This window comes from Ambystoma mexicanum, chromosome 2q (assembly GCF_040938575.1).
Source record: "Ambystoma mexicanum isolate Mex_15411 chromosome 2q, UKY_AmexF1_1, whole genome shotgun sequence".
Lineage (NCBI taxonomy): Eukaryota > Metazoa > Chordata > Amphibia > Caudata > Ambystomatidae > Ambystoma > Ambystoma mexicanum.
This window is the reverse complement of record NC_090924.1, coordinates 286,319,387-286,343,585: the sequence shown is the minus strand read 5'-3', so window position 1 is coordinate 286,343,585 and position 24,199 is coordinate 286,319,387.

Sequence of the window (24,199 nt, the reverse complement as noted above, 5' to 3'; positions counted from 1 at the left end):
TTACTGTGTAACAATCTGTGTTTTTCTATGGAATTTACATATGTACCCGCTTTTCAAATCAGACCAAGGTTTTTGAGGTTATAACTGAAATTCTATTTCTTATGGTGATTCTTTTCTTGTACATTTAAAACTGACTTTGTGTTACTCATTCTACCTAAATTGAATTTGTGTGGGATTAACCCATTTTACTAGCAGAGACCATCTCCAGAGAAAGACCCTCTATTGAACAAAGGCATCATTTAAATAGGCAACTTCCAGAATAGGGAGTTTACTGATCAGTCACATTCTACATGAAGCCTGATGCTCTGCCAAGGTTAAGGGTACTAGGGTATCCCTGTTGGGATCTCATGTTATGACCGATGGTCTCTGTCAATTGTTTGATCTCTCACTCCAATTGAGAATTATTTTCCCCACCCTCTTAAAAGCAGGGTTGTCTATGCATGTACCTCTGTTCCTCTCTGGGAAATCAATTGTCTCATCTAAGAGAGTAGTTCTGACAATTTTGATAACTACTGTTGTATGTATTTATTGATCTCCCTCATCATGCCACTGGGGTCTCTTATCATGGAATCTAGGGGGAGGAGGGAGAACATTGTCTTGGTAGTTGGTTCTTGGAGGGGGTGATTGTTCTCTTTCCTAAACTAAATTCTGGTTTGGATTCTCATAGGAGCCTGATTTTGGGTTCTGCTTATCTCTTTCTGCTGAGGGAGTATATGTATATCCCAGAATAGGCCCAGAACCTAAGCACTGGGGACTATTGTAATTCTTCAGTTTCATGATATCAGTATTTCCTGCTTGATCAAGGATTAGTCAGTTTTCTTTAAAAAGAGCTCCTTGTCGGCCTGTTAGTATCTTGACCAGTCGAGGAATAGGTTTTTGGCCCTAGTCCAAATGGAGTAGTACTCTTTGACTCATCTGCATTGATGGTGGCTGGATTCTGGCAACTGTTTTCTGTTCTTTTCTTAATTTTGTCAAAGCTCTTCGGTTACCTAATCCATACATTCTTTCAGCTTGGTTGATAATTAACTCCACCAACTTACAGTCACCAAAATTGTGGACTGATTCAGTACATATTTTGGAAGTGCATGAAGAAAGGAGTTTTAAAGTTATGACTTCTAGCACCAACAAGTCGAGAAATGTGTACGATGCATGCTTGGGTTCTTGAGCAAACGATGTAAGCAATTTATCCTCAACACATTTTAGGGTATAGACTTCCTTGCAGGCATCTTGGGAATGACACTGTGTAGGAGTACTATTTAAAGTTGTTTTGGTCTTCCAGTCCGGTCTGGCAAAAAAAATAACAACTATACAATTCTAGGGAAAAGAACATTTTTATTTATGTCATTTATGTAATAATATGGGTATTGATCTGTTTAATTGGGTCATTCACAAAATGGAATTGTGGTTTGCTCTTTCTTGGACTGATCCAAAACTAAAAAATAGAATAGGATTGATAATCAAGTTAGGAACCAATAGCTTGTCAGAGGTAGTGTCCAATATTTTTATTTGTTATCAGTCCAGGTTTTGGTGAAATGTATAGTAATGGAATATGTTTCTTTGATACAAAATACTTGGTACTGGTTCCAGAGAAAACTAAGCTAATTGTTTTGTTTCCAAATTTCTTCTGGGAACTGCTTCAACCATTTGGTGTAAAGGGTATGTAGGGTTCAGGAAGACACTATAGTTCCATACTGTAATTTATTTGACACAGGGGAGGGCAGGAGAGGTGGTGGAGGAGTTGGTGGGAACGAAAAATAGGTGAGGCTGCCGGGGTTGTCCCCTGGAGCATCAAGGGGGGAACGTCGATGCATGGATGGGGAGTGAAGGGAGAACCTTTTTTCAAGTCCTGTTGCATGTAAATCTCGGCACGATCAGAGTTGGAAAAAGTATCTTTTCACAATGATAACATAGAACCAGGAAGGTACCCGGCTCATGGGGTGTTTCTTCATTGAGACAAGAGCAAAAAAAGGAATGACCACCGGGCAGAGGCAAATTGTACTACTTACCCCTTTATTGAAAACAGACTACCCTTTTAAATATGCTTAGGGTTTGGGGTGGGTAGCAATGTCAAGAGCTGAGTCATTGGTCATCAATTCAGTCTGGAATGAAATAGGAAAGGTTTTAGATATGCACAGTTAAACTTTCACTTAGGTACTCGGGTGAAGAAGTACAACTGCTGAAGGAGAGTCATTAGAGTTCAGAGTGGATGCGGGATCAGAAGAAAATGATACAAGAAGCTTAGTGAGATAACTAATCTGTAAATGGTTCTGCCCCATTGGAATGAACCAATAGTAACAATAGACTTGAACCTCTCTGTGAAATATTTTTGAGGAGGAATATTTTCAAATCTTTTCATGAAACAGGAAGAATTAAAGTGTACAGAAATATTGGACGTAAATATTGCCATATTCTCTGGGCTCAAACCTGAAGGATACGGGTTGGGAAATACTTGAAAGTCTTTCCACTTTGCCATGCACAGTACCGGAACCTCTGGAGATTGAGCGTTTCTTTGCTAACACTTTGTGTTGTTGAAAGGGGTGGCTTTACATGTCATGCATGTCCTCGTAAACTGGCATATGTTTTTTTTTTTAAGGAGTCACTGAATATACAGACAGAGAGGTTTCCTTCTTTGAGATAATAAAGAAAATATCATCTCTTAGTGGATTCGTTTCTTGCAGCACTTTGTAAGATAATTGTCATTGAAGGTTGGACTTGTCACGCAAAATATGTTTAGGTCACCAAGGAAGATATTATCCTTCGATTCATCCGATCTGTGGGCATGTGGTATATGCACTGTTTCATATACAATTGATGGTCTCTGGCTGGGCGACAGATCAAGTTCATTCTTGCAAACATTAAGGGAGATTAGTTATCCTCAACCACTAGGCATTGCAAGGTGGTGCATGCTTGGCGAGAGTGTTTATGTTGATCAGCAACCCACTTCCCTTGTGATGCTATTTATCTCAAAGTGTATCTTATGTTGGATGACACTCCATCTGGTAGGCTGATGTCCATAATGGCTTGTAAAAAAGGTTTAACCAGATGTAAGTTAGGATGAAAACATCAACTGTGTGTGCATTGATATGCCTGCTATCTCAAAAGACATGCCAAAATCAATGTGCAATTATGGATGAGGAAGTTTAGGAATTCTTAACTGGGAGTGCCATCAAAAGTGGGTATACAGAGGTTACTATGTCGGATGTATCTCTACTTTTGCGGAATGAGGGTGGTTCTGAGAAAGGTGATGCTTGGAATTCGGGAGTGTGTAGCACTTAGTAAGGTCTCGTATGATTTTCATGGTTGCTGGAGGACTGATTGACTGTTATGGCAGTCACATTTGGTATGCTGATCTGGCTATTGGGGTTCACAGGGGGTTCAAATGAGGTGTGCAGTCCCTATTGGTACTCTTTTCTTAGCATTTACTCTTTCAGAAGACACATTTACTATCCTTATCTGGGTGCATCATCTGGGTGCATTATCCAGTGTGGTCCAGTGTGGTCTTGCTAGTGTGGGCTATATGTGTGTTGCATAGAGGAACAATGCCTTTTTGGAGGTGTTCATGTCCAATTCTCTTGTTAGGAATACTCCAAAGCGTGGCTTTGAATACAGCCTCGCTGGTGTTGAGTTCTTGTGGAATTATACAAGCCTACCTTTTCAAGTTCTCGATTTCCAAGTTAAGAATGGGGATGTCAGTTCATGTTCACTTCAATTTGTATTGAATACTTGTTTGTTAACACGCTAATGAAAACCATAAAAATATACAAAATGTAAAATCAAGTATAACAAATTAGCAAGAAAAATAAATATATACATATATATTTTCACATACTTATTACAGCTACATTTAAAATATTTCAAACCAAACCAGATTTAATACTCTTAACTTAAACCAAACCTGCTCCTCTTCAGTTTCATTAAAAAAAATGATTGAATCGATTTAAAAAAAAAAATTACAAACTTGTTTAGGCTCCCTTCCCCATGCCTCGTCCCTATTTACATGAAATGACTAAGCTTCTCTGCAAGAGAAAACTTTGTGGGAAGGCGCATTTGCCTGATAATTCTTTGATTTTCAGGCCCACTCTAGGAGCATGGAATTAGAATATATTGGCCAGTTTCTAAGCAACGTAAGCAACACATCCTATCACTTCTAAGGATCATCACCTAGATGTCAGTTAATATAAAGAATGCCAATGAAGCAGACAGAATTCAATGAACCATATGAATCGCTCTGACAATTCAACCAATATTGCTGAAGGCCTCAACTTGGATCAGCCTGGAGCAGCAAAGGAAGAGCAAAAGCCATGTGCTTATATGGCTTACTCTTGGTTGAATGCCTTCTTTACCACTTTTGTCTTTTTTAAGTGGCACAGCAGCACAGATCAAAATCTGCAATACCCTTAGCTCCCATCTGCACCACCTAAGAAACACAGAAACATTTCCAATCAGCTAAAAAGCATAGCAACTGTTTCCAAATATTAAATATTAAAAACTCAGTCTACTGACAAACTCCTACATTCAGGAATTATGTCCAAATTTTACATTTGACTGAATTTTGGTTTTAAATCCCGGACCTTCGCCTATTAAACAAAATGCAAAGATAACAACAATGTTCCACCTCTATTAGTTTAACTCTATCCACCCACCAATTGCTGGGGCAAGATTAATATCCACCGGTTACCATAGTCAGAGGGCCTCATTCCGAGTTTGGAGGTAGCCATGGCGCTATCATTATAAATTATGATTTGGCGGTGCAGGAAAATTAGCAGTATTTCTGTTACTGCCCAACACATAATCTGAACTAAATTAGTCTGTTTCCTACGTTCATTGTTTTAATAATTTGGAGAGTTACAGAGCCTGCAGCTTTACACTCACACTACATAGCTAAAGCACGATGCAGCAGGTTGTGTTTAATTCATGTAGCAGTTATTAAGTACAACTGTATCTTCATATACACTGTTTTTGAACATTTCAAAAGAAGTTCTTATTAGTTTGGTTTGGTCTTGTTACTTTTGGCAACCAATCTCAGTCTTTGGCCACGATGCCAGGATTACTCCCTTTGATATGCACAGATAGGTGGAGGGATATTCTCTATAAAACCTACTCGTTGGAATTCTTCACTTACCATAATGTTCCCACTAGTCTTTCTTCACATGTCAAATAATGTATTGCCCTGTATGCAAATGAATATAAAAATGTTTCTGTGTCAAACAGATGTTTGTGCATTTTAAGATAGCAAATTAAAGCCATATAATTATGCCTGGGATTTATTTGTTCTATCTGTTTTGTTGTTATAGTTGAATTCATCCTGAGGAAGTCCTGCTAATTTTGCAGTGTATGTTGAAACCGGTTGTGGTGGTGATTAAATCCCCAACGAACTCCCATGACGACTAAGGCCAATCTAGTCTTCTGGCTTTTGAGGCTTTATATATTCTGTTCGTTTGTGTCTGAAACCTAGGTACATCTAGTGTTTTAGCAAGGCCAAAGCAGCATGAATTTAATTGTTCTCTGAATTCTTTTTTTTTTCTCTTTTTGCATGTTTGCACTTTTGTAGCTGTGTAGAGGTATGTGATAATGTACACACTTTATATGTAATTCATCTCTAATATTGTATACACTTTCATTGTGATATGCACTTAACTATGTCAACATAAATGTGAGATTAATTATGAATTTTAAATCTGTGCCTGGGTTTATTTGCTGTCTTTGCTATAAATGGTATGAATATTAATTGTTCTTTGAATAACATTTTTTCATTGATTACCATTGAATTTATGCCATAGATGGTGCTACAATTGGAAACGGAATTGCCACCACATTGTTCCAACAACACTTTACTTCTAATGAGGTGCACTCTCTTTTTCTAAACCTCAAAGAGATACATTTTTACTCTTCCAGTCATATTCAGATTCTTTCTAGCAAGATGTGTGTCAAAATCTTCCGTTATCTATATAGTTTCCTTGGTCATCTCAAGGCCCCTTTTTATGCAGAGGTACCATTAGGCCACATTTCTTGCCGGGCTGAAATTTCCCAAAATAATCCCCCAAATGTTGGACGAGCACAGAACCAAAAAGTATGTGTCCTACAGATATTCAGAGATCACTTTTGAGGGTGAAAATCAGCCACATCCAGCAACTAAAGGCACCCCCATGTCTTGCTCTACCCACATCACCGCTCCCCTGTATATGCCTCCACACACTGCACCCTATAAGCCCAGCAAGAATATATTTTCTTTTTATTTACAGCATGATTTTTCTCCTAGGGGACCTCAAACTTTCCTAGACAAATTGCTGGAAATGATCATGAAATGTGCCGGAACAAAAAGCACATAACATGTTGTTGACTGTGAAAACACTGTAATGTATTTACCCATCACTACTTTTCAATAATAGGGCAAGTATCCTGTGATATTGTTTTTTATAGGAAAATGTGTTAAAACAATACCTCATTGTTGGGAGTTCAAATGTCAGAAGAAGTGCAGAATGTCCACCAATGCAATGGCCAAAGAGTTGTTATCACTTTAATAATGTGTGTTACTTTATTAGATGTAACTTTCGCTGTCTTAGTTGATATGTCTGTGGGTTTAACAACAGCCATCACATTATTATTACTATGATTGATTAAATCACCAGCTCCTTCGGAGAGCAGTAAAGCTCTGCCAAATACATAGATGAAAAACTCTAGATCTGAACACTCTTGAGAGCTTCACCAGTTCTGCTTCAACTTTATAGGATAGGTTTGTGCAGGGATTTCACCCTGCAGTATACCTGTTCCATTTTTATGTGTGAGGTTTGTGGAGACTATAGAGGGAGGAGGGCTCTGCTTTAAGGTTTAAGTGAGGGGATAAAGGAGACAATACTGAGTGTGTGCATAGTTAGCTTGTTGCAGTAGAATAGCGAGTAGTGCAGGAGAGAGAGGACACCAGATAATATATCTCTAATGTGCATGAATAGCCTTTTTAGTGACTTCATTGGTTGTTTCTCATGAGGAGGATTGAGGGTTCTATGAGCACCTATGACAGATTCTTCTTGGAGGATAGGAATGGCCCTCTGTTTCTAATTGAATAGAGTTCTACATATTGAGTTGCAGGGAGAGTATTCTTGAGGATGTTCTTTTTTTGTAGTGCCTTGACTCATTTTATTTGTAAGGCTTCTGGTTGACTGAGGCTGCATTTTGTATAACCCTCTCACTTTCTTTATTGTTTGTTGTATTGTCCATGTCTGGGTTAAGTGGAGCTGTTGAAGGTCCAGGTGGTATTGTGTTCATGGTATGCCTGAGCTTCTTAGAGTTCCCCCTCACTTGTTTGCAATCGTGAGTACTGGTAACTCATGGGGCTGTCTGAGTGTGTGGGAAATAAATAAAAATTGTAGTGGTGTTGTTCTCTGTATCCTGATAATTACAACAAACTTCTGCTGATATTTGTGTCTACAGCTTCCTCTTGGTATGCACATTATTTGCATTGCTATTAGCACACTACTTCAGGTCACAGGCAATTTAGGCTCAGTCCATGCACCGTAGTGCCTGGGAGGTGATGGATGGGAAATATGATTGAATTACAGGTCTACCTTTCTGCAACAGAACACACCTCAGATTCATAAAAGAACCAGCATATGTTTACATGCGTTTTTTGATACAAAGATGGATTTAGGCAATGCTGCCATGAAAAGTTGGTAGGGAAAAAAGTCATACAAATTGGTGGGGACAATAGGAGGCCAATAAGAAACACTTCACCCTTTATTCAATCTGGGCGGGTGTGTCTGGCCAATCAGGTGGCAGGGAAAATGGGTAGAATCTGCCTGTCGCTGTGCATCCCTCAGTGTCACCATTTCCTTTTTCAGGAGCTCTCCCAAACTCTGCCCTACCATTGACGCCTCCCCAGGTCAAGATGGTATCTAAAACATTCCAAGCACTCTACCTGCCTGACTTTTCTTTTTACCATAGAGCCCTCTTCTTTCTCTCTTAGGGATATTCAGTGCGGCTCGAAGAGCATAATTCTGCTGTATCTGTATTTTGTTGATCGTGGATTTGGTCGCTCCAATGTAGAGGGCATTGCAGTAATCTAGTTTAGAGATAATCAAGGCTCTGGCTAAGGTCATGCAACTGTTCGAGATAAGAATTGTTTACCTGCTCTAATAAGTTTACATGTATAAGCCCCTTGTTGAGAAGGGGTCTAGTACCCATGATGAGAAGCTCTGTTTTATCATCGTTCAGGCAGAGACCATGGGTGGCCATCCATGTCTGAACGATGCTGTAGATTCTGTTCACCATTGCTAGATCCTTACTGTAGTCCCTGGTAAGTGGCAGGAGGATCTGCGTATCATCTGCATAATTAGTGTAGGTCATACCCAGATGGTCCAAGTCATCCAACAAGGGTTTGGTGAAGATATTATATAATGTTGGTGATACACATGAGCCTTGTGGCACTCCACAAGTGATGGGGATAGGGTCAGCAGCTGCAGAAGGTGAGAAGACCCTCATGGTACGGTCTGGGAAATGTTTGAATCCACGCTATTGCCTCACTGGAGAAGTGGACTGCAGAATCCAAGTGGTTGCATAAGACTTTATGATCCACTAGGTTGAACGCTGCAGATAAGTCTAGTGGGAGAAGGAGTGCAGGTTTTCCATTGTCTCTTAGTTTATCTATTTGGGCTTTGAGATCACTAAGTGTGGTTTTGTTACCAGGTAAAGGACGGAAGCCGTATTGACGGAAGCCTAATAGCTGGTTAGATTCTAGGAAGTTCTGGATTTGGGTGTATGCTATCTTATCCAGAATCTTCAGCAAGAACGGCACAGTTGTAATCGGTCTGTAATTGGTAGGTACAGCCGGGTCGAAACTTTGCTTTTTGAGTGGGAGTACCCATGATTCCTTTAGGTTGCTGGGAATAGTGCCCGTGGTGAAGGAGGCATTAATCAACTGAGTGATAAATGGAGCTAGATCCCTAGCAGCATCTTTAATCATTTGTGCTGGGCATAGATCATCTTTGCAATTGGAAGGTTTGAGTCCAAGTATTACTTTCTCAACCTCAATTATGGAGACTTTAGAAAAGTGAAATTGGGTGTGAGGTTTGGTTTTGGAAGGTGCTGTAGTATTAGGCGTTGAGGCGGTGGCTAATGACTCTTTAATTCTATTTCTTTTGGATGTTTAGGACTTTGTTCGCTAGCGCATGCTGGATTTCAGAACACCATGTTTTGTCTTTGACACAATTATCTTGAGCTGTTATGGGGTTTTCAAGTTCTCTGAGTCTGGAGAACAGCTCTTTCATGCTAGAATTTGCTTGAGTGATTCTATTATTGTACGTCTATTGTTTAGCTAAGAGGATCTCTTTCTTATATTGAGATGAAATGTTGATTCGTTTCAGTTTGTTTTCTGGAGTAGGGTAGAGTTTCCAAGTATTTTCACATTTTCTTATTTCTAGTATGAGTTTTTTTAGGTGGGGGGTGAACCGTTTGTTCAGATGATTATGAGGTTTACTATTTTTAAGTTTTAAAGGGGCAATGTTATTAAGAGTTTTGTTCATCATTGTGTTGTATTCTTCAACTAAGAGGTTAGGATCTAAATTAGCAGGTAAAGCATTGAGGGTAGGCAAGATACCAGGAATTAATTTATCTACTGTCATATTTTTTTAATTCTGGTAAGTATAAGTGGCACAAAGAGTTTTTGTGGGGTGGGAGTTTATGTATCTAATGTAAAGGATATTAGGTGGTGGTGTGTCCAGATTTGGGGTGAATTAGTTAGGGTAGAGATGTTGCAGTTGTGGTCGGCAACCCAATCTAGAATTCTCCCTTTGTTGTGAGTTGGCTCTTTCACTCTTTGGGTGAAGCCCAGTTCTGTTAGAATGTTAGATGCTACTATGGCTTGCTGGTCATTGATGTAATTGAAACCAATATTAAGGTCACCAAGCAGTAATGTTTGGGATGTATTTTTTCGGTTTTCTGAGAGAATAGTGGATAGGTCTTCTATGAAGGTCTTGATGGGACCAGGGGGTCTATATATCAAGTGAATGTTCAATGTTTGAGAGTTGGCTGTAGGTATTTTAATGGACATTATTTCACAGGATTCAGCAACGGGTGAAGGAGATAGTCTCATGCCGAGCTCAGTTTTGGCAATAATGGCTAGGCCGCCGCCTCGAGCTTCACATCTATCCACTCTGAGGATAGTGTAGTTGTTTGGAATGGATAAGGACAGGGCTGGCCCTGATGCCTCATGGCGCCAAGATTCAGTAATAGCTAAGAAATCGTAATCTTCAGTGGATATGACTTCAGATATTTCTATAGCGTGGGCGACTAGTGATCTGGCATTTATTAAGGCGCCTTTAAGTTTAGGTATGGGTTTGGCTGCAGGAAGTGGGCCTGTTGGGCGGCTTATAGTTCTACCTTTTTTTACCTGTGGGTTTTTATGGCTATTGTGATTGTAGTATTTAAATTTAGGTGTAGGTTCAGGTGCAGTTTTTGATCGGAAGGTATTGGTCTCATATCTGATAAGAGGATCAAACCTTATGTTTGTTTTATCATTGATGTGCAGACAAAATACCATGCAACAGTAAAAAATGACTAGACTGGCTGCGCCAAAATGCCAGTTTACCCATGTACTCATACTTATCATAGGGGTGTGAGACAAGGATGCGTATTGGCTCCCTGCCTCTTCAATTTATATCTTGCAGATCTGGCAGAAGTCGGGGCACCTTTAACATTGGCTAGCCCTAAAATAGGAGCATTTAGGATAAACTGCCTAGCTTACATGGATGATATAGGCCTCATTCCGTGATTGGTGGTAGTCATGCCGCTATTTGCGCCATGACTGCCACCAATAACGGGTTTGGCACTGGTGTTGTTCAATGGGGACTTGCCAGTCTAGTCTGACCCTCGCGGGACCGGTAAGTCCCCATTGAACAAACCATTCCCATTTGAGCCCTGATAGGGCTCAATGAGAATGGGGAGGGCGCTAATAACGGGCTCGCAAATGGCAAACCCGTTATTAGCGCCCTGGTCCGTTAGCAGGACCCATAAGGGACGTGTGGTCAGACCACATGTTCCTTACGGTTCCCTTAAAGGGACCTCGGAATAGGGCGGTAGGGTATTACCAGCACCGGTCTCCTTACCGGTGCCCGGTATCCCTTACCGCCCTACTCGTAATGACCCCCATACTCTTTACTAGACTATACTCCCGTAGGCCTGCAGCATTTGATTACAGCTTTTGAGAAGTATGCATACAAGAATGACTTAATAATAAACCCGGACAAAACTACTATTACAACTTTCAAGAATCCGCAAAAAAAAAAAACAAGATTCAGTTGGAAGCTAGGTAATCAACTGCTACATGTGACAAAGCAAGTCAAATATTTGGGCCTACAAATTAGAGCCTCTCCGTTGCTAAAGGGGTTGTAAATAGAATTGGAGGGCAACATTCTACAGCTGACATGCAAAATGAGAGAAGATCGTAAACACATATTGTAGATTCTCAATATGATATGCTATGACAGGTTATTTATAACACGCTTAATATCCAGAGGTTTCTAAGCACGGACACGGGTATCGTACTGTGTTGCTCCGTGCCCTCTTGCTTTCAAGGCGAGCATGTTGCCGCTGAGCAATCATATCATGATAGGATAGGATATGATAGTTTATTCATACAACGCCTATACACAATTTGTTTCAAAGCGCTTCAAGGCAAGGGAGGGAACAAGGGAAAATACAATGACATTCTTAGAGGCCATGAACAGTAAGGATGTGAAATTAACTATCATACTCGGCCTGACGACATTTCAGATAGTGCAAGAGCTAAGGAAGGGAGGGGGAGAGTGGGAAGGAAATGGAAACAGACAGGTGACTACCGTACTAGGCCTGACGACATTTCTGGTAGAGCCGGAGAAAAACAAAAGGTGACGGAGAGGGGTGCAGAAAGGAAGGGGAGGAACAAAACAAGCGACTATTATACTAGGTGCGATGACATTTCAGATAGTGTTGGGGGTTGGTGGAGGAAATAAACAAGTAAGAGGAGGGGGGAGACAGACGAGGTTGCTATCATACTAGGACGAGGGACAATTCTGATAGAGTAAGTGCATAGAAGAAAGTAAGGGGAGGAGATAGGAAAAGGGCGAAAGGAGAGGAGGAGAGAACAGAACAGAGAGTAAGCAGTCAAAAAGAGTGGAGAAGCAAGAGGGAAGAGCGAATACAATTTCAGAAGTCATTAGTAACACATAATGTTGCAAGCCAGGATACAACATGAAGATGGGAACAGCATGATTCAGGGTAACCATGAGTACAGATGCAAAGGAAGTCAAGCATGAGAGTTGAGAAAAGGTGACACACCATGAATCAATGAAGTCCATAATAGTCAAATCCAGCATTGGCCACATGACAGTGATGTTGAAACCAGAATGTATCAGGACAGACTCCTGCAGAAGTGGGCTGGAGGGGTTGGGGGGGCAGGGTAGAAGAATCAAAACAGGCAAAACATGTGTGCGAGAAGGGAGGGGGAACAAGGGAACATCACAGGGGGAACATAGGTGGTGGGGATGGCTTGTGGGGAGAGAGGGAGTAAACATATGATGGTGCATGCTTACCTGTTGTCTGAGCAGGGGTTTGGGCTCTGGGTCCTCCTGGTCCGAACAGGTCCAAACAGGAATTGTCATTTTCTTCATCAGCCCTACGCTTCTGATGCCTGGGCGAAAGACGCCCTGATTTAAGACTCAAGAGCAGGAAGGAAGAGGCAGGGCTAAGAAGATGGGTGGGGCTTAGGCCAGGCGACCTAGATCCACTTGCACCTTTTCCCCATCTGCAAAGGAAAAGTGGCTGGAGGGCTCCTTAAGTAAAGAAAAAGAGTGGCAACCTGGAAGGCGCCAGGTGACCTAGATCCAGTTGCACCTGGCCCCCATCTGCAAAGGAAAAGAGGTTAGAGTGCTCCTTAAGTAGGGAAAAGGAGTGGCAACCAGGAAGGCACCAGGTGGACGGGGATTGCTAAGTGGCGAAAAAGAGTGGAAAACCTGGAAGGCGCCTGGTGGGCGGGGCTTAGGCCAGGTGACCTAGATCCACTTGCATCTGCAAAGGAAAAGAGGCTATAAGGCTCCTTAAGTAGGGAAAAGAGTGGCAACCAGGAAGGCACCAGGTGGGCAGAGCTTGTTAAGTGGGGGAAAAGACCAGCAGCCTGGAAGGCTCCAGGTGGGCGGAGCTTAGACCAGGCAACCTAGATCTACTTGCACCTGCTCCCCATCTGCAAAGGAAAAGAGGCTGGAGGGCTCCTTAAGTAGGGAAAAAGAGCGGCAACCAGGAAGGCACCAGGTGGGCGAGGCTTGCTAAGTGGGGAAAAAGAGCAGCAAACTGGAAGGCGTCAGGTGGGCTGGGCTTAGGCCACTGGCATATTGCCATTGATAACATTTTATAGGAGGAAAGTCATTCTGATCATTCTATACAGATTGAAACCAAACTCTTTGGCATGGATGCTAAACTGCTCCCGTTAAGAGGGGCGCTTATGGGACAAGGCACCGAGTTTACCAATGTCACTTCCCATTGCCCGGTTATGCTATGAGCTTGGTTTAGAGTCCTTACAAGCATACTGGGATTGGAAGGCTCTAGATCTGTATAGACTCGTGAAGCTCCTGTGTAAAAACTCATAATATGAATAAATAAAAGAGCTCTCAATTCAAGATTGCTGTGCTTTCGTGATGTGCCTAAAATCTGATGCATGCTGAATTTTGGAATATTGTGATCAATCTCTGCTTGCACTTATAGCAAATCTAGACAAAGTAAAGCAATCCCTGATGAGAACAGATTGGATACTGACAAGAGCAGCCTTTACCGAAACAAAATCCTTTAAGTCACTCCAGGCCAGCGATAAACCTAGAGGTTTTGTCTTGGCATATTTGCGAAGATTTCCTAAACCCAAAAGGAGATGGGAACGCTTGAGTTTCCGCTTAAACTTAACATTGACTAAAGAAGTTCAGAGGATTCGTCTGAAAATGGAACCTCAGGAAGGGTTCTGTGATCTCTGTGGGGAAGGAGTGTTTCAAGATGTTAAACATTTACTAATTTCAAGTGGATCAACAAGGTCTCTCAGACACAGATTATTTGCTCAGTTTGTACACCAGGCAGCATGAATTGAGTCAGAGGAGTTCTGCCTTAGATTATCACACCTGAAATTAAACCTTCCTGTTATTAGAATTGCTAAGAGTTTTAAATGAATTGCACTTGATATCATTGTACACACAGTGGGCCTCATTACATGGTAGGCGGTAAGGGTTTACCGGTACCGGTAAGGGCACCGGTACCGGTAAACCCTTACCGCCTTACTATGAGGTCCCTTTGCAGGTCCTCCCTTAACGCCTGGTTTTTCCAGGCGTTAAGGACGGGACCCGCATAGGGACCTCGGAGCTAATTACGGTACCGCAATTTGCGGTACCGTACTTAGCACCTTCCCCATTCCCATTATGCCCTATGGGGGCAGAAATGGGAATGGGGAAGAGCCTTGGTGAATGGGAAATTACCGCCCCCGCTCACCTTGGAGTAGGGCGGTAATTCCGCCATCCACCAAGGCGGACTCGGTACGGTACCGGCGGCAACCATGGCGCTAATAGCGCCATGGTTACCGCCTACCTTGTAATGAGGCCCAGTAAGTCCTATTTGTATGCATACTGATTAGGTTAATATATCATATAACCTCAGCTGTACCTCTTTTTCTTGATTTTTGCATTGTATGTTTTAAAATTGTATTAAATAAATTGTTAGTTTGGTGGTAATTTTATTTTGTATGATAAATTACTGTGTACGTTTGTAATTGTGAAAAGTCAAACTTTCACTATAACACAAATAAAAAATAATAACACTGATCATGCTTACTTTATCGTAGATTGCAGGTAAAAAATGTCATGACACTGTAAGATATGACCGGACTGGCTGTACCAAAATGTCAGTCTACTAATGTAATAATACTCGCATTATCGTCATTATCATCCTCATCAGCATGGTCTTTATTATGCCGAGAGCCATAAAAGCACATTAATAAAATATGCAACACCTGACAATACATAATACCCACACATTTAATATTAAAATTAGGAAACATTCCACCAACAGTCAATCCATTAGCAAAATGTAGGAACGTTCCAGTTCATTATGAATAATCAGCCTCATAAGATCATGGGGTCATGGGAGACTTGTTTCACTAGTGTTTGAGGGGGCACCATTGAGATGTATTATCTGTTTATGTACTTTCTATTTGAGATATTTTGGGGAAAATATTTGGTCCTGTTGCCAGAAAAGAAAAAAAACACAGTGAAGTATAAAGCAAATGGAGAGTTTTGTTTGAGTTGAATGACCTAAATGCCTGGAAGGACCTGTGTGATTTATCACTTAGTATTGACATGTAGCTATGTCATTATTTTTAATTGTACATGGTTTCATGTTTTCATATTCACAATGATGAGGTTTTTCACACAAATGCATTGGTTTATATATATATATGGGGCGATTCATGAAAGAAACATGTGCCGAAAATCCCAGTGCAAGCACGCGCAAGGTGGCGCAAGCGTGAGAAAGCAAGCGTATGCACACGCGTGCGATTCAAGGAAGGCGCTGCACTTGTTTCCCACTGGTTGTGTGTCAAATCCTTGCATGGCGCACGCGGGCACACACGTCATCAAACAGCGTGCGCTACGCGCACAGCAAAAGCGCACATAGCGCAGCGCACACAACAAAAGTGGGCGGAACAGTGGGCATAACACGCAGAATGGGGAATAACGCGTGAAAAAGAAGGCGTAACTGGGGAAGTACTGCAGGGAACTACACAGAACGCCCACACGCACGCGAACAACCCGTATTCATGGATTTGAATACGGGAAACCCACGCACGGCAACAGACACGCACAGGCATCAACGCGTCCGCCACACGAAGGCAGGCGGAAGCGTCCCCGCGCACAGTATAAAAGTGTGCGCAAACAACAAACACGTATATACAGCTACCATGAATGTCCCATTTGTCGCAGCATTGATCGTGGGACACCGCAGGAGGAGGAGAATAGCCAGGGCACGCATTTTTTCACCACGGACAAGCCTTTTTGGGATGCCTGATGACCAGGTCTATGGCAGATATAGGTTTCCACCACGTATCATACTAGACCTGGTCAGGGAGTGGGATGATGACCTTAGATCCCCCACCCTCTGCAAAAAAAAGCATTGAGCCCCTTGGAGAAGGTGCTCAATGTCCTGCATTTTTTGGCCACTCTGTCTTTTCAGCAGACTACTGCCATAGTAGGGGGGGGTTGCACAGGCCACGCAGTCATGCTGCCGACACCAGGTCTTGGCAATCATGACAGCGTGCCCCTCAGTCCGCAGGCACATATACATGCCCAGAACACCCGCAGAAAGGCAGGCCGTTGTCCAGGACTTTTACAGGGTAGCACACTTCCCCAAAGTGCTCGGTGCCATAGATTGCACCCATGTGGCCCTATGTCCACCTAGGGCCACTGAGCACATCTACCGAAACCGCAAGCACTGGCATTCCATCAACGTACAGGTGGTACGCAATGTAAAGGGAATCATCACCTCTGTCTATGCAAACTACCCTGGCTCCACCCATGACAGTTTCATACACAGAATGTCCGCCCTGAGCCGGGCCCTGGAAGCTGGGCAGCATGGCAAAACATGACTCCTAGGTGAGTACAAATGCCTGTGCACATGCATGCATGTCACACACACACACAAATACACAAACTCCAATAATCACAACCATTGTCACCTCTCCAGGGGACAGTGCCTACACTCTGAGCAACCACATGATGATGCCAATCCGGAACCCCACCACACCACCCCACGTAAGATACAACGCCGCCCATATTGCAACCAGGGCCATAGTGGAGTGCACATTCGGAGTGCTCAAGTCACGCTTCCGCTCCCTTGACCGCTCTGGCGGGCAGCTACTCTATGCACCCCCAGTAGTGTGCAGGATCATTGTGGCAGCATGTGTCCTGCACAATGTTGCAACACGGCAGGGCGTACCGGTGGACATGGTGGTGCCCCCACATCCCCAGCCACAGGTACAGGCGCTGCACATGGGAGGGGATAGGGCACGTGGCGAGGCAGCCCGGACCCAGCTTGTGGCCACATTTTTCACCTAAACTCCCAACCCTGCGGAGTGCACACAGGCCTGGCACATACCAGGTGACAATCGATGATGACAAAGAGACAGTCAACTGTCACAACCTTACCACCCTGAGATTGTTGCCATGGAATTGCCACATTGTGTGCATCCCTACCTCCTTAAACAAAAGCAATCCTGTGTGACCAAAAGGCACACATGCAAGGTGTGAATCACACAGACCTGCAAAACAGGCCATGACTATCACTGGTATGTCCCTCAAACCCTCCCAAACCACAACATGACATGCACGCAATAGCCATACACCAACACAGTACCAATTTCCCATGTGAAAAATGTAAATTGGCATCAGACAATGATGCCTGACATGGAATCAGATGAAATGACTGACCAACAACCTCCCACCCAAAATAAGTCATACCCATATGCATTCCAAAAGTTGTAGTTGTAACATAACAATGAATGCCTGTCTACATGCACAATGTGCATTGCAAAATCAACACTGCAGCTTCTGTGTGCCGTGTCCACCTCCTACAACACACTGCTCAGTGCACACCACAGTGAACAGCCATTGTGTGTGATGCACACCCTGAGCATCACATTTAAGCGACAAGCTACATCAAAAAGCAAATTAGGCATGTACATGTACAGGATCCACAATTGTTCATAGCACATGTGCTGCAGGGACACAGTGGGCACCAGAAGGCAAACAGAGTGTACACGTGGACATGGAAGGGTGGTTGTACATGTAGTGGATAATAGTGCGAGTGTGTGGGTCAGTAGGGACATGCACTCATGCACTCAACATATGCATGTGCAATTAAGTGACCATCAGTGTCCTCTACACATCACATGTGAACATTCACCATGTGTACACCCCAGCATGTCAAACCACAAATATCCCCTCACACTTGAAAGGTAAACAAAACACATGAACAGGCATTGATCAGCAGAATATATCATGTACATAGGATACCACAATTACAATGTCAGGGTGCCCATCACACTGCAGGGCAAGGCAACTATCAACAACAAAACACCCCCCTCACAAATCACCACGACCCACTGAACAACTGCACCTGGGTTATTCAGCCTCATACTTTAATTTCACCGGGCCACAGGATCACCCTTCCCCTTTGTCACCATCTCCCACCTTGTGTGTAAAAAGTTGCCAGCACCCTCAGAGTCCACCTTGATTTGCAAAAGCACCAAATCCAAGAGAACTCAAAGCAGGCTAACACAGAAGCCAAGCAAATAGCCTGCAGGCAGGAAAACAAACCGGAACAGCCTCCAGTAGATGACTTGAAGTAGCACTACGCCACAAAGGCCAAGTACTACCACAATGATGTTAACAACCAAGGTAGCACAGTAAAACAATGTCACAACAGGATGTGTACCATGTGTGGTACATAACATAGAATGATGCACCATGAACGGATGTGTACTGTCACAGCTCCCGTGTACAGGCGCAGGAGTGGCACGAACCAACCACCCCCACCATGGTCTGGGTGCCTGCAAGGTCAAACTCACACAGGCCTCTGAGACCCTGGTGGGGAAGGAGGGTCAGGGATATGCAGTCGGGACAAGCATTGGCATACTGGATAACCGGAATGAGGGGCAGGAGAGGGGAGTAGGATTGACATGGGAAAGTAGGGAATGCACAAAAATGTAGTACTCAAATTAACACATGCACAATTAGACCAAACTTGTTCATCATGCACATAGCAGCAAATTACTCAAATGGAAGTCAAAGAGAAACTTATCTCTGGAGTGAGTGCTGGCCTCCTGCCTGCACATTCTCAGGGCCGGTAACAGGAGCAGTTCAATGCTGCAAAGAGAGCCACAGTTAATAATCTGTGCGTGCCCAAAACACACAAACACACCACCAAATATGCCCCAAAGTAACAAACTACTCTACAAACAGACAATCTTGAGTGGATGCTTCGTACCCATACGTAACATTACCCCTGTGATGGTTCATACACAGTCAATGCAGTAAGTCAGGCGCCGCTGGGTGCGTGGCAAATGGAACACCAATGTGTCACGATTCACACAACATGCAATGTTCCCTGGGTAAGCAGACAGACGCATATAGCAAAGTATGACTTCAAAACAAGTCGTGCACCACCATGACCAAAATAAAGTAGGCAGTGCATGTTGCAAATTCCACTCCGAAATGAAATGCACTGCACCCGAGTATGTCCCTTGCTGTCTGTCCCTGTGAGCTGCTTCTTTCCATGTCTCAGAACGCTACATGGCTAATACAAGTGCCTCAATGGCCCTTGGTGGACCGGAGGGTATGTGCCACTGCCCCTGCAGGTACCCCAGACAACTTTCGCTATCAACTAGCCATCAGTCCACTAACACATCTGAGCTGTTTTGTGGGCTTCAACACCAATATTTGTCCAAGCTCACCGTCAGTGCTGATACTAAGCATGCATGTGCAACTGGCCTGGTGGAAGTTTTGCTGTGTTGTGACCCCGCTGTGCTGCTCACCTTGCCTGGAGTCCCTTGAAACACGTCAGCAGTTTTCAGATGTATGATCGCAATTCCTGTGCCTCTGCTTGCGCACACATACGCATGTCGGCACCACCAAACGTGTCCAGATTCCAGATGTCCAATGGCCGATGTCTCCTGCCAAAAGTTGGTCTGGAGGCTCATCCCCCTGAAGAAAGGCCATGAAACACATGATTAATGCTTTTGATTCATCTGTGTGTGTCTCTTCAGGCATTTCATGACTGGACCATGTCAGAGACGTACATCAGAAATCATACCATCAGTCCGTCTTTCACAGCCAAAGTCATGAATTGCAACAAGCACATGTACAGTAAAGACAAGAAACATACTACACAATGCATAGCAATGAATGTACACATGAATCATGAAACACCCCATCTAGCAAAAGAAGAACAGTGGTCAATTACACCCCAATCATCCCCACTAGGGGTGTCAACACAAGTTCCACAGCAGCAGACATGCCACATATATGACAGTCCAAAGCCCTTGTGTAATGGGCTGTTACACCGAACCATCCTTGCAAGCCCATGGATAAGGGAAGCAGGAGTGGCATATGTGAGTCAAGGACCCCAAGCATCAAACACATACACAAGACAAGCTTGAAGGGCCCAACTGGAACAGACAGTGGATGCTTTCAAAAGCCACAAAGCACCATACCGTCACATGAAAGCACAATAGACAAGCAATTTTAAACTATATTAACTAATTACACTAACTATGAAAAACCTACATTACCTATTTAAACTAAATATCAAACAGAAACTTAACTAACTAAATTAAAAGAAAAATCAAAAATGGCCACATATGACCCGGGGGGGGGGCACCCAGGAGGGGGGAGGTACAGGGTGCTGCTCAACACCCACATGCGATGATGCTTAGGAAAACAAAAACCTCCATGGGCTCAACGCCTGCACAGCCCGACCCATGTGGGAGATAGATTGTCGTCGGAGTCTGGCTCTTCCAGGAAAGGAGGACGTGGCACAGGAGCATGACCACGCATAGCAGCAGCTTGCCCCTCATCGGCAGCAAGTCTGCCAGATGGGTGAGCCTGGTTCTGTCTTGCAAGGTAGCATGTGTAACACGGAGTTCGTCCTGCAAGGCCTGGCTGGACAACCGCTGCACCTCCCGGCAAGCATGTAGCTCAGCCGAGATGGTACGCTCAAACTGTGCAAACCTCTCCTCTGCCCGCTCCCTCTGGAACATCAGAAGGACACCCAGAGTGGATCTGATGAAAGCATACTCCTCCCTCAGGGCCTCCATGTATGCCTCTGCGTGAGCAGCAATTGCTTCACGCAGAGACAACATTTCAGCCTGGCGTGCCCTGTCTGAGGCCGCCATGCCCAGCCTGAGCGAGCAGGCCGTGGACCGTGCCGCCTGCTGCTGGAGAAGCACCTGCCTAGCAGGGGGGAGCACGGATCGGGCCACACGCTCCATGCTCTCAGCAATGTTCTCCATTGCTGCCCCCTGGCGTTCAGAATTGGCAGTCATGTCTTGCTCCCACTCAGCATACAGTGGTTGCACGCCGCGACCGCGTTGCTGGGCTTGACCCCTGCGGGACCCAAGGACAGTGTGTCCTCGTTGTGTTGGCCCTGCCCGCGGCTGCACGACTACATGCCCCCGTCGACGTGATGTCCCAGGCACATCAGTGACTGGTGTGGAGGGTGGCCCTGCGTCCCGATCCACCACAGGCGGAGGTTCTAAGACTGTCTGACCCCTCAGTGCAGGTGTCGCGGACAGAAGAGTGTCCACATCAGAATCACTCACCCCTGACATATGGACCTGATGCTCATCCAACTCGACATGGTCGTCAGAGTGTTCATCAGGGCTCGACTCATAGGCAGCCAGAGACAAGATAGACTGTAGCACTTGGGGGTTTTCGTGGCCTACCACCCCAAGACCCCCACTTGTGCTGGGTTGATGTAGTGATAACAACCCTGTGCCTGGCATGACAACACCATCCTCCGGCTCCATTGCTTCATCACCTGAAAAATAGAGAGGTAAAAGGTCACTACACATGTTAGAAGCACACAACACACACACCGACACCAAACACATGAGGCAGACATGTGACACACAATATAGAACCTGGCATGCATGCTGGGTAAACTTGAAATTGCTTCTGTGATTAGACCTGTGGAAAGGTGGCAGTTTGCACTGAAGTGGGTCTATGCAGTGCAGCAAATATCTATGTTAGTCACTATCTACATGTACAAGGACTTCATGGTGTGTGTCAGAAAATGTGAAGGCAGTGCAAGGTCAACTTCAGGCATCATGTGCAATGTGCATTCAATGGGTAGCATGTCTACAAGCAAACCAACCCTCCCACCAAGTGCAAAAGCAGGGATGCCTAGCATGGTATCAAAAGGCTGACCATAGACCTGTGTATTGACAGACAGTGTTGACTAGCATCAACAGCATCATGTGAGTCAAGTGACAACACAGCAAATGATGATGGGACAGTAAGCAGGACACATGATGAAACCTCTGGAGTACACCCACGTGTGAAGAAGACACTACACCAGTTGGACAGAGTCATTGGCCATTAAACAGGCTGAGGCCTGTGACACACACAGATTGTCAGACCCTAAATATGTGTGCAACGCAGTACTGAGCCACAGTTGACATGGGAAGGCAGATGAAATGCCATGCAATGTAGGTCATCCAGGACTTGTATTACAGTGATCACATCCAGTCATGGACACATAGGGCCATGCGTGGAATGCACATGGAGCATGAATGGGCACTCATGTCCCTGCGGGGCATATGACCTCTGCATAGTCCAAGTGAGACACCCTGCATCAAGTACTAAGGATGTACCACACAGCATATGTCTGGCAGATTGGCCGCTGGATGTTAGCATGTACACAGGAAGCATGAACAGGGAAGTACCCAACAGCAATATTGTAACAGACCAGTGCTAAGGTGGAATTGGGGTGCAGAGCGGGGGGTTGAGGGGCAAGGGAGCATGCCTACATTGAGTACCCACTTGCAGGCAGAGGACACATGCACGTCAGTCATGCTATGCATAGTCTCTGGGCTGAGAGGAAGGACACCCCACGCTACATGCAGAAGTGCCAGTGAGCTGGAACATGGACCGGAGGGGCATACTGTTAACCAGCATTTGAGTAGGGTGCAATAGTGGTGATGCGGACAGTCCCCGTCTGCTCCACATGTCCACCATCCAGCAGAGTAGACATGCATCAGGGAATCAATGCATTACTTTCACATCAGAACCATGTACACGTGACATGTAGTGGCAGTCATACACAACACATCACACTAGTAAAACACACACGTCCTCAACAAACACGCATCAACACTCACTGGACTGGGCATCAAAGTCCGGCATCTCTCCCACTCCTTCGACCGATTCAGATGGTATGAACTCTGCAACGAGTGACTCATGCGGAGTGAGGTCTTCCTCCTCTGGTGCAGGCCCACTGCAAGTCACCAGAGTCAAGTTGTAATTTGAGGCACGCTTAGCCTTAACACTGCGTTTGAGGTCATTCCAACACTTTTTGCACTCTTGCGCCATGCGCACCTCATGGCCGAATGCACTCACATGTTCTGCAACTTGCTTCCAGTGGGTATCACGGTGGGCAGCCGTAGTCTGACAATTAGCACCCACTAGCATGTCACGGCTGTGGTCCCGCACGTAGTCCACGAGGAAGCCCAGTTCCTGTTTGCAGAAAGGCTTCTTCCTCGACGTGCTGGTGGTCGTGGCTGTGTGTGGGGTCCCAGCCTGTGCTGCAGGTGCAACCTTCCTCCTCTTGGATTGTGGCGCAGACCCTTGCTGGCTAATGCCACCCTGATCAGTATGGCCAGTGGGTTCGGTGGATTGAGCCAAGGGAGTGGCAGGTGGAGGGATGACCAAAGGCCTGACTTGTGTCAGTGGCAGCTGGGTGCCCTCTGATGGACCCTGTGCAGCAACATCCGCTGTGGCAGGGTCATTGACCGCAACTGTCCTGGTTGGCAGACTCACAACCGGGGTGTTGTTGGGTGCATCTGCCCCTGCACTTGCCAACACCTGGCTGTTCAGGGCAGCAGATGACATAACTTCCCCAGGGACACGTGTCTTGGTCAGGACAGCCCTGGGTGCCCCTAAGGTTTCCCTCCTGGCCTGTTGGAAATCTTCCAAGGACTCTTCAAAGGGCCAATGCAGCATGCGCTGGCAGACCCTGAGCCTGGGTGGTGGTGTCCACAGCTGCACCTGCAGCTACCACTACCCTTGGGCCCGTGGCAGTCGATGAAATGGACTGCTGGGTCACACGGGTGCCAGTGCCAGATGCAGAAGCTGCATCTCCCGGAACCACAGGGGGTAGTGGCATTACTGCACTGACACATGGCACAACATCGGGCTCAAGTGGCGCACCCCTGCCTCTTCCCCCTCTGCGGCCACCCTGGACACCCTGGAATCCCCCTACTCCCTGGTCACCCTGGCCATGTCCCTGACCATGCCCGCCACAAGGAGGACGCCCAGCTGAGGCGCCCCTCACCTTTGGTGGCCTCCCAACCTGGGCAATTGGGGTAAAGGGGGTGGGATGCAAGATTTTAACAGCCCCCCTGCGCCTGCAAGGCTGTATGTGACCCCGGTGA